The sequence below is a fragment of the Sturnira hondurensis genome, unplaced genomic scaffold, assembly GCF_014824575.4.
Source record: "Sturnira hondurensis isolate 20B ecotype Veracruz unplaced genomic scaffold, ASM1482457v3 Scaffold0000880, whole genome shotgun sequence".
NCBI classification, from domain to species: domain Eukaryota; kingdom Metazoa; phylum Chordata; class Mammalia; order Chiroptera; family Phyllostomidae; genus Sturnira; species Sturnira hondurensis.
In genome coordinates, this window is record NW_028073511.1 from 4,805,169 (window position 1) to 4,815,896 (window position 10,728).

The window sequence follows — 10,728 nt, forward strand, 5'->3', positions numbered from 1 at the left end:
ATCACCCCATTGTTATTATCTCCTAATATGCATTAAGCATTGGCCATAAATTGTTTCTACTCTTTGTTAATACTCCACCATTATTACCTTCCCTCTACTTACAGGAAAGCTTAGGCTTGGAGCTTAGAGAGATTACGCATCTTGCCCGAGGCCGCTTAAACTTAGAAATGTCAGAACCTAGATTTGAATCTAGAGCTGTCGGCTCCAGAGAAGTTCTCTAAGCTAACCTTTTCCAAAAGAGCTGTTTATCAAAATTTGCGAGAGAAAATTTTTAAGCACCTCTTCACCACAAAGCCATGAAAGGGAATGAGGCAGCTCTCTATGCATTGATACAGGGCTGTGTGTGTGCCACGAACGTTCCAACAGCAGCCGCCGATGCTGGCCTTGGGGGCACAGTCTCAGGGAAGGGGCACGGGAGGGAAATTTGCTAGTTGTTCTATTCTCTTCATTGCCAGCCCTTTCTTTGTTCTTTTCACCTTTTCAAAAACATGTGAGAATAATTTTTAAATCAAACAAAACAGGGCCCCATTGCTGGACCCCCTATAAATCAGGGTCTCTGGGGTTGGGTCTTGGGAAGCCACATTTTAACAAGCATCCTTGGCAGGCTCTGGCCCCTCTGACCCTAGCCTCCCAGAAGCCTGAAAGAGCCTCACCTCACCTGGCACGCCCCCTCTCCCCCCATCCTGAGTCCTCAGCTTGGTACTGCCAGCTCCGTGGGTCCTCCCCAAAGGCCTTTCCCCGTCAGATGTCACGAGCGCCAGACCTGCTAATAAAACAGGCACCACCGAGGACACAGCCCCTGTCTCTATGGCCCCACTGAAACTCAGAGGTTGCCCACCCCCAGGCATTGCCACCACACACACCTGGGTATGCCATCCCCCGGGCCCCAGACCCTTCAGCCTCCAAGGTCAGCCAGGTCCACCTAGTTGGGGTTCCCTCAGAAACAATAACCCCCTAACCACGCTGTTCTGCCGCCTGGCTTTCTCGTGTCACAATCCCTCAGAGATCTGTTAACACTCCGTAGCACCCACCGCACAGGGAGTGGCATGGCGTTTCCCTGTGGCAGGGGGTTGGAATCTATCTGGAAGGGATACGAGAGCATGACTTGGGAGGCAGACGTCTGAGACAAGTTTTTAATCCCTGTGATGTGAGGGGGGAAGGAGCTGAGACCTGCAGAGCCTCAGTAAGGTCCGGCACACGAGAAGTGCTCAGTGAATGTTCTCATGGCCCCCGTGTGCTCGGCTCTCAGAGGAAAGACCCTGAAGGGCAGCGATCGGTGTCTGGGCTCCGGAGTTAGACAACTGGGCATCCACCCCCCACTTCGCATCTGTCCAGCTCCCTGACTAATTTCTCAAAGCCTCATCTTCCTCATCTGTAAAATGGGGATGACTCCTGCCTCACAGGAAGGTTGAGGATGGTATCTGGTTCCAAGCAGATGCTCAGTGAGTGTTCATAGAGTGAACAGCTGGGCGAAAGTGGGGCAGAAGGAGGCCCGAGGAGCAGAGGTGCACTGCCCCCACCTCTGCCTTGGGCTGCCAGAGAAGGTCGTTGGCACACCTGGAGTGGGGGCAGGGGCCTGGCCGGTCCTGGCCGTCTTTCTCCACGGCACCCGTGGAAGAAAAAGGAAGACCCCAGGCTGCCCAGGTGTTCATGAGGGGTGAGAAACAGGCCTGCCACCCGGGCCAGGTACTCACCTGTAGGTACCACCTGCACACCCCTCCTGCTAAGGAGCTGGTCCGCAGGAAGCCAACCACAAGCCCCTTGGCCTGTGGTGGGCAAGGGCTCTCATGGCAGCAGAGTCGGAGAAAGCCTGGACTTGGCCTAAAGGAAAGTAGAACAAGCATGAGAAGAGCTGGCGTGTGCGGCTGTGCCGGTGGCCCCCGCTCCTCCAAGCCTTGCTCACTGGTCGTTGGGGGGCTGCCACCCACGCCTCCAGGTGCCTCCTTCCATGCCAGTGGAGCCCCCTCCAGCTCTTCTTTCGTGGGCGTGAAGCAGCCTGGCCTCTTTGCTCCCCCGATTGGACCGGGCGGAGGAAGAGGAATGCTACAACTGAGCCCATTGCCCTGGAGCTAGTTTCCAGGACCAGAGGTTCTTGGGTGCCCATCTGCAGGCACAATGAACCCGTTTATGCCTTAGTTCATTTGAAAAATTTGTATACGTTTATTTAAGTCAAAACTGAAGCCGCATGCCAGGGTGCAAGATATCAAATGCTCCCCAATTCATCTTCTATTTGTCTGTCCGAGCTCCCCTTGTTAGACTGAAAATTCCATGACGGCCGAGAGGCAGGCTCTTACCTTATTACGATGCCTAGGGAGTAGGTAGGGGAAGCTTGAGTGCAATGCTGTCATTATTAATATCCCCAAAGGCCAACGGACCAAACAGTAGTCAGATTAACTAAGGACATACGACGGTCTAGGCACCAAAGTAAGCGCTTCACAGGTATTACCTCATTTAATCCTCACGACAACTGTGTGAGGTCAGTGCTATTATGATCTTCATGTACAGAGAGAAAGCTGGGGCACAGAACGGTTAAACGACTTGTCCACCGTCATACAACTAGGAGGTGACAGGATTCGAACCCCAGCGTTCTGAACCCTGAATCCACTTTCAGCCACAGCATGAGCACTTGGGGGCATTTGTGGAGCCCCTGACTGGCCAACACACAGGCGTGCAGCCGCGGGGCGGGGCGGGGCAGAGGGCACCAGGTCTGCTCTGTCCACCTGGATTTGGGACTGAAGTCAGCAGCCTGGCATTCGAGGGCCTCTCAGCTCTGGCTCCTCCTCTATCTGCCACCCACCTCGCCCTGCACAAGCAGCCCAAACACGACATTGCTAGGGCCCTTGCACAGATGCCTTGGCTAATAATCCCTGCCCCCTGTGGGAATCTGGCCTCTCCTTGCCACGTCCATCAAGGTCATTCGGTGCAGCCTGGCTGCCAGCTGCTCCCAGGGCACCGGGCCAGGTGTATGTACGCCTCTTTTTCCACCCTGCTTCCTCTGGCTTTCTTGAATAATTTGTGATTTAGAACATGGACTCCAGAATCAGACTACCTGAGTTACAATCCTGGCTCTGCTGTGTGGCCTTGGGCATGTTTCTTCACCTCTCTGTGCCTCATTTTTTCACTTCTATAGTGGAAAATAAAACAGATTGCTGTAAGGATGGCTATGAGGGTTAAATGACTTCCATAAAACACGTAAAAGCCTTAGAACTGCAGTATATCTCAAACAACATATAAGCTTTTGTGAGTATTATTATTTATATTCTGATCCACACATTCAGATGGATGACTAAATAGCCAGTGCAGAGGGAGGGGAGGGTGGGCAGGGCACAGTGATGATGGCCTAGAGTTGGCCTCCCTGAAAACCAGAGCTGAGCTGCCAGGACACCCCCTCACGCTCCTTTGAAGTTATCCATGGTTGGGGAGGGGCTGGGAGGGGGTTCTCCCCAGTACCCCGGTTCCTGCAGAGCCTGTGTGAGTGTGGTCTCACCCTCTACTGCGTCTGAAAGCCAACATCAGTGCATTCAACACTTAGTGCTCAGGTGCACTTGACCACAGGCACAGCTTTCCACTTGATGTATTTTGATGGATCTAAAAAATCTTTGTCCAAGTTGTTTATGCACATAAGAGTCACTCAGCTCTCTAAGGCTCCTTCCAAACGGCAGCTTCACTCAGCAGACACCACCACATTCAATGGCCATGACAGAATTTTCTGGTGCCTCTAGCCACCACTGATAATTCCAGTCTTTCCTAACCCTAACCCTAACCCTCCCCTACATAATCTCCACATCGTTTGGGCTAGATAGAAATGGAATGTGACCTTGTAAAAGCATTGACATCAAGGTTGAGCCATTTGGTAAACTGTGATTGTTTTCGATTTCCCTTGCACTATGTTTTATTCTCCCTGGAATTGGTGATGGTCCATTTGGTTGTTCGCTTCATTTTCTATGCACTTAGAACTAATTCAGGGGCTTCTTACTTTATAATAACGATAATAGCTAACACCTCTTGGGCACCTTCTATGTGCCAGGACCTCGCTAAGTGCCCTCCATGTATTAACTCATCTGACCCTTACTATGGCCCTCTGAGGGCGCACTGCTATGATCTCATTTTTCAGATGAAAGACCTGAGGCACAGGAAGGGTAAGCGGCTTTCCCACAATCCCAGAGCCAGCAAGTGGCAGAGCCAGGATGTGAACGCAGGTTTACCCACTGCAGGGCCTGTGCCACCGGGCCCTGGCAGCACGCCTTGCTGCCATTTCCTCCAGGCCCTTCCTTGTCCTTGTGCCCTTTTCTCTCTCAATAGCTGAACCGTATGCTGGGTGAGGACAGGCCCCGTGTCCGGCTCCTCTGTGAACCTGGAGGCAGGACTGGACCCAGATGACCTCCCAGCTCTTGCCAGGTTGGTCCCGCCTTGGGCTGCCTTATTTGTCCGTAGTTCCTTCCCCTGGGCCTCACAGGTGGAGGCAGGGCAGAGGCTGTGGCTGGTGTGGTTCCAGCCAGGCCTTCAGAGGCTCAGAAAGGCTGATGATTGTCTCAAGACTTCACCGCCAGGGGCCTGAATCCAAGGCTGTTCCTAATGTGCTAGGCTGCCTCCTACATGCACATACAGACCCCACAAATTACACACACTGACATGCAAACACATATACACATTATTCACATCTGCTAATTACGCACTCACATTTGCACACAAGCATATTATGTACACACATGTACAGATATAATTGCATTTCACATACACATCCATACACACACTTATACGTAATACACAGGCATGCCAATTACACACAGGTGTATATATCCACAACCATATATTAGCACAGAAACACATTATACAAACTCATAATACCTTACTTACAAACACAAACCCATGTACATTATATACTCATACATGCAGCATGTACACATACCATACAGACAAAACATACATAAACATGTAAATATATGCACATTCAAACACATACTGCCCTTAAATAATGCATACAGATATTTTCACGTGTTAAAACACACAAGTGTTTGTATGTGACACACATGTGAATAAACAAACACACGTGCAAACACATGCAAGCACATTTGCACAACCATTGGTGTGAAAGCACTCCCACATACATGCACACACAAATACACACGTGTGCCTACCTGGCCTGGTTTACAGGGTGAGCCATGGGCGAAGGCCTGCATCCGGGACCTGCAGCCATCGGCTGAGTTGGGGTGAGCGAGTTTCCTGGCCTCCCTCCTCGGGTTAATCACAGTGCTCCTCCCTGGGACGGAGCTGGGTAGCAGCTGCCTTACGTCAGCAGCGGGGACCCAGGGGGTGCAGCCCGTGGAGGGGGGAGGGTCTGCCAGATCTTCTGTCTTGCTCTGGATCCCCACCCAAGGCTAGCACTGACTGCACTTCCAGGGAGGCCCGAGAAGCTGCGAGATTGGGCTTTTTCACGAACAAGAAAATGGAGGCTTAGCCAAGCGAGTTAACTTTTGGGAAAGCCTGTTCAAGGAGAGAGGGCATTTGAATCAATCTGTCAGATCCCAAAGCCACCATGGCGTGCTGACCCACACCTCCGAGAGCCCAGGCTGCCTGTCCCAAGGCTGCGTGTACAGTAGGTGCTACGTGGGTATGTGTGGAGTGGACAAGGCTGTTGATCTGCAGGACACCAGCACTCTAAGGCCAGGGGTCTGACAAGCGTTTGGGGGCTCCAGGGAACCTGACGCAGAATTCCGAGGCAATGTAGACCTGTGTGTTTGGGGGCCCTGCTTTCATCACCCTCAGCCCAACATCCAGCCACAGTGTCTACAGGGGGCCACCAGCCCAGGGAGGCCCTCCGCCCCGCCCCCCGCCCCACTCCAAAGGCCCTAGGCTCAGTCCCTTCCTCTCCTCCTTCCCCAGCCTGGTCTCCCCACCACCAGCGGCACTCCCCAGACGCATTCCTCTCCCTCAGACATTCATTTCAAGGGCTCGGCAATTTCTTTGCAGGATTTGATTTGCCGCTCAGGCATTTCCTCGAGTGGCCCCTTGGTGTTTGCCCTCGTCCAGATGGCATCCAGATGCAAACACCCTCCTCCCCCCAGTTCTGGCTCCTCAGCTGCTGAAAATTAATTCTGACCCCCACCTCACACCCACCTCCGCATCACTGGCTTTGTTTCTTGAGCCTGAGGTCAGGCCTCTCAGGCTAACACCTCCGCCTGCCCCTCTCTCCAGAGCCAGGGCTTCTGGCTGTCTTATTCTCTGCTCCCTCCCTAGGCTTTGTTCAACTCAACAGGTAGCTGCTCTGTGAGCCAAAGCAAATGTCAGCATGATGATGAGGGCGGTGAGATGCAGTTGTGGCCCTGGCAAGAAGGGGGAACAGGGTGTGTGACTGCGTTCAGGGAGCAGGTGTCGCACCCTGGACCCCCAGCGCAGGTCTGTAGAGATGACCAAATCCAGGTGAGGAAACTGAGGTGAGAGCAGGGCACAGATAGCAATTGTGCTGATAGTTCCAGACCAACGCCCATGTGCAACAGCTTCCACATACACGGATCTGCTCATTTAGTCCTATGAGCTGGGTATGATTACCCCATTTTACTGATGAGAAGACTGAGGCTCACAGAGGCTTAGTAACACATACAAGACCACATAGTTATTTAAGTGGCAGAACTTGGCTCCAAACCAAAGACCTCCACAGCCCACAGGGCCTCTGGCGGGGCCCGGCTGGGTCAGCAGCAGGGACAAGCCCTTAGGTGCTTTCTGCAGTGCCCTCTCCCGACACAGGGACAGCCTCCCTGGTGAGAAGCTTCTCCAGGAGCCTGAGGGATAATCCTGGCTAGGAATTCCTGTGCCTGGGAGAGCCATATTCCTTCTCAGAGGCCAGGCCTCAGGCCTCCTAACTCTCTGTCCAGCACCGACCTCAACCTGGTGGCAGGCTACAGAGACTGATCCCCAGTAGGCCGGCTCTCTGCTGCCCCGAGAGAGGTGGGTGAGGCCCCTGCTGATTTCCACTCAAAGCCTCTGCTTCCCCTTAAAAGTTAATATTTACACGCTCTCCACCATGCGGCTACAATGCTGCCGTGGACATCAAAGTGGCCAGGAGGGCTCCCCTGGTCCCAGGGCCCTCTAAGTCCCTGTCGGGCTCCAAGTGAGGCCCATCGGACTTCAGGCAGCCGAGTGACGGGGCAGCCATGCCGTGCCTAGGTGGACTTCACTCTTTTCACTGTGTACAGTCAAGCTTCCTTGACCAAAAAATGGGCACGGCTCAAGGCTCAAGGCCCTGAAGGCTCAAGGCTCTTGGCCCAGGCTCAAGGCTGCAGCGCATGCATTTCCTAGAACTACTGGGCGTCAAGTCCCAGAGGTGTGAGGGATGAGGGCCAGGTGGGCTGCCTCCCTGCTAAAACTTGGACAGCTGTGGAGAGGCCGACCAGGAGGACCTGCCTGGCCATACCAGGGTGGGCCTGAGGCGTGTGGACAGTGCCCTGAGTCCACGGGAAACACGCCCACCCCTCCGGTCTCCCCAGGCCCAGACAACAGCAGAGCTGGACACACAGGGTACATTGGGGACAGGGCTGGAACTGCTCACTTCCAACGCCTCCTTCAGGTGAACACCCAGGTTGCAGAGGGGTGTGTGCCAGCTCTGGCGAGACTCTCTCCTCCCGCTAGCCCCTTTCCTTTGCCTATTGTCCTCCCTTCCGGATTCTGAGGGCGCTTGTTTTGCAGCAGATGGACAGAACACCCGAGGAATCTGGTAACTCTGGGCTGGGCTCCTCCCCCAGAGGGTCAGAGGTGCTATTTTCACCTGGGAGATGAGATGAACTTTGAACACCACAGAGCTTCAGGGAGATCCCAGGCTGAGCGGAGGGAGAATCCCGCCTGCAACCAGGGGATGGCTAGCTCTGTGCCCTGGGGTGTCCTCAGGTGGGTGCTTCCTGCTGGAAGTGTGTGAGCAAACGTCTGAGAATGACAGTGGTGATCAGAGGAACAGGACATCATTTCCAGCTGCACGTCAGTGGCCAGGTAGCCTGGGAAGGGACGCAGGGGCCAGCACGCCAGATCTTACAGGTTAATGTTTGACCTGGGGCCATGTGTTTTTCCACTGGGTATTTTTATCCTCTGTACCTGGCAGTGGGCAGCCAGAGGCCCTCCTCTGTGGGCACAGAAGGGGGGGAAGGGGTGCCCTGCTGGGGCTGCTCTGGGCAAGGCAGGGTTGCAGAGATGTCAGAGGGGACAGCTTGGGGGTAACAGGCAGGGGAGAGAGAGAACAGGGTCCAGAGCAAGACAGTTCTCTTCACCTTAGCCACATCCCAGCCCCGCCCAGCCCTGCCCCCTCCCCCAGCCCCTAGCTCTCCTGTCCCTGAAAGGACTGGCGGAGGTAAGGGGAAGAACAAGCTGTGAGGGGAGACGTAGAGAAACTTTCTGGGGTCCACAACTCTTCAGGAAGGTTAAAGATGCACCGCACCATTCCACCTGTGTTACTCTTGTTGGTAATGAATCACTCTCAAAGTGATTCATTGAGAGTGAACAACATGAGTTACAACAGGAATTTCGAGTTTCGCGATTTCTTCCTTCTGGACACACGATGGTCTTACTCAGATGGTGGGGAGTGAGTAGAAGCTGACAGAGGCCACCCCATCCTTCACGCCATTCTAACGGGGAAACACAGCCTTGCTCCCAGGCACCCCCAGTCTAAGGGGTGGGGCTGTGTCTGGACATATGACAAGAGCTTTGCTCCTTTGCATCCAAGCAGCCTGCACTTAATGAAAGACACTCCCTGGGCTGTAAAGCTCTGGGCTTCCCAAGCCTCACTGTCCCTTGGTTTCCTCCTCGGCAGTGGGAGAGTCTGGCCTGAGCTAACTTTGTGTGAAGCCGTTTATGGCCCAGTGGCCACAGAGCCCTTCTCACCCCTGCTGGGGGTGTAGGGGAGGGGGGCCCGGAGGCTGCTCAGCCTAGGGCCAGCTGCTGTTCCAGTGCCAGCCTTGTGAAGCCAGCTTCCTTCCTGTAGGCACCTCCGGGTCCAGATGAGATGGGCTTTCGATTTATACCTGAATCTGGTGGGAAGTGGCCCCCCCACAAACGTGCCCACCAGCTGGCCCCCAAATCACCAACAGTTCCTATCCCAACGCTCAGCAACACTGGTCTGAGGTGAGCCAGGCAGGCTGGCCTCTGGCCCAGGGTCTTTCTCAGAGCTCCCTGGGGGTCTCTCAGGGGAAGGAGGACTAGCTGGGGGAAACCAGTTCCCTCTGAGTGGCCCACGAAGGGCTTCCTGAGGTTGGCAAGTGAGGTCCCCCGATCAAGGGGGCATAAGCCCCGCTAGAAGAGATGGAGTCCCAGTTCTCTCACTGTCCCGCCATGATTGCCTTGGCACGGGGTGTAGGAATGGGGCTGGGGGACAGAGGACTCTCACTTGGGCTCAGGGGAGTGGGGCCTGGCCCTGGGTCTGCAGCTGGGCGGAAGCTGTCTCTAACTGGGAGATCAGTCTCTCACTGGGGGTGGAGCATCCTGTTCCCAACCCACCCTCCTGCAGGTCTTCCCCTTCCGCTGTCCGCTAAATCCCCAGACTTGGCCACCTCTCTATTCCCCAGTATGTGTTGGGCACTGGGTTAGGGTCGCTTACCCACAGGCCTCCCTCACTCCTCCACACAACCTGGGTGGTGGATTTCTTTATCCCCATTTTACAGATGGGGAAACTGGATAGCAGAATCCTTAAACAATTAACCCAAGGTCACACAGCATGGCTGGATTTAAACCTAAGTCTATCTGGCTCCAAGTCCAGCTGAGAGATGGTATCAGCCTTGTATCCTGTGTATTTTAAATCCCAGCTTTCTTATCATCTCACTCTATCAGAGCCCTGTCCTGTCAGCCTAATTAAAGTTTAATATAATCGGCTCCTACAATCTACTGTCTCATTCCCACCACTTGGAAGTTCCTCCTAGTGTATAACTTTTGATGTCTCCTGCTGTCTCTTACCCTGAAATCAGGCATGGTAGAGCAAAGATGGTCCCCTGCCCTATGCCCTGTCTTTAAAGATATTATTAATTAATTAATTAATTAATTAATTAATTAATTTGGAGACATGGGAAAGAAGGGGGAAAGAGAGGGAGAGAAATATTGATGTGAGAGAGAAATATGGACTGGTTGTATGTGTGCCCCAACCAGGGGCTGAACCTGCAACCCAGGCATGTGCCCTGACTAGGAATTGAACCTGCAGCCTTTCGCTTTGCATAATGACACCCAACCAACTGAGCCGCACTGGTCAGGGCTCCCTGTCTCTGGAGTCTAGAATTCTACAGGCATTCCTCTGTGGCTCTGAAGGGTGGGTTTCTCCCTTCAGATCCTGGCTGCAGAAGCAGGAGTCCCAGAGACTAGGGGCAGAAGGGGCTCTGGATTTGTACTGGGAGATGGAGATGTTCTCTTGGGCCACCTCCCAGAGAAGGCCTTGGCCCCGCCTGTGGACCCCTCCATCTCCTGCTGAGCCTAGGACAGGTGAGGAACAAGCAGGATGAATATGGAGAGTATGAGACCCTCAGAGGGTCCTTGGCTTCTCATGCTGATTAATTCTTTGGGGGAATTTGAGGCTGTGTCCCTGAGGGCACCAAGAAGTGCTGGGATCCGGAAACCCCCACGTGGCCCTCGCACCCCTGCAGAGGACTTGGTCTTGCACCCATTCCCTGAAACGGGGGAGTTCGGTTCCTCACCGGGTAAGAAGGAAGGGGGAATTCCAAAGACCTGGCTCCAGGGTCATGGCGTTGGACCCAGATCCTCCAT

The 10,728-nt window shown here is 54.0% G+C and overlaps 1 long non-coding RNA gene across 1 annotated transcript; it reads left to right on the top strand.

Moving 5' to 3' along the window:
* The first annotated feature begins 7,363 nt into the window (after positions 1-7,363).
* On the top strand, positions 7,364-10,359 carry LOC118993549 (uncharacterized). Its single transcript, XR_005067880.1, has 3 exons — positions 7,364-7,415; positions 7,684-7,881; positions 10,295-10,359. It is a non-coding gene; the product is annotated as an uncharacterized LOC118993549 (long non-coding RNA).
* Positions 10,360-10,728: the final 369 nt, after the last annotated feature.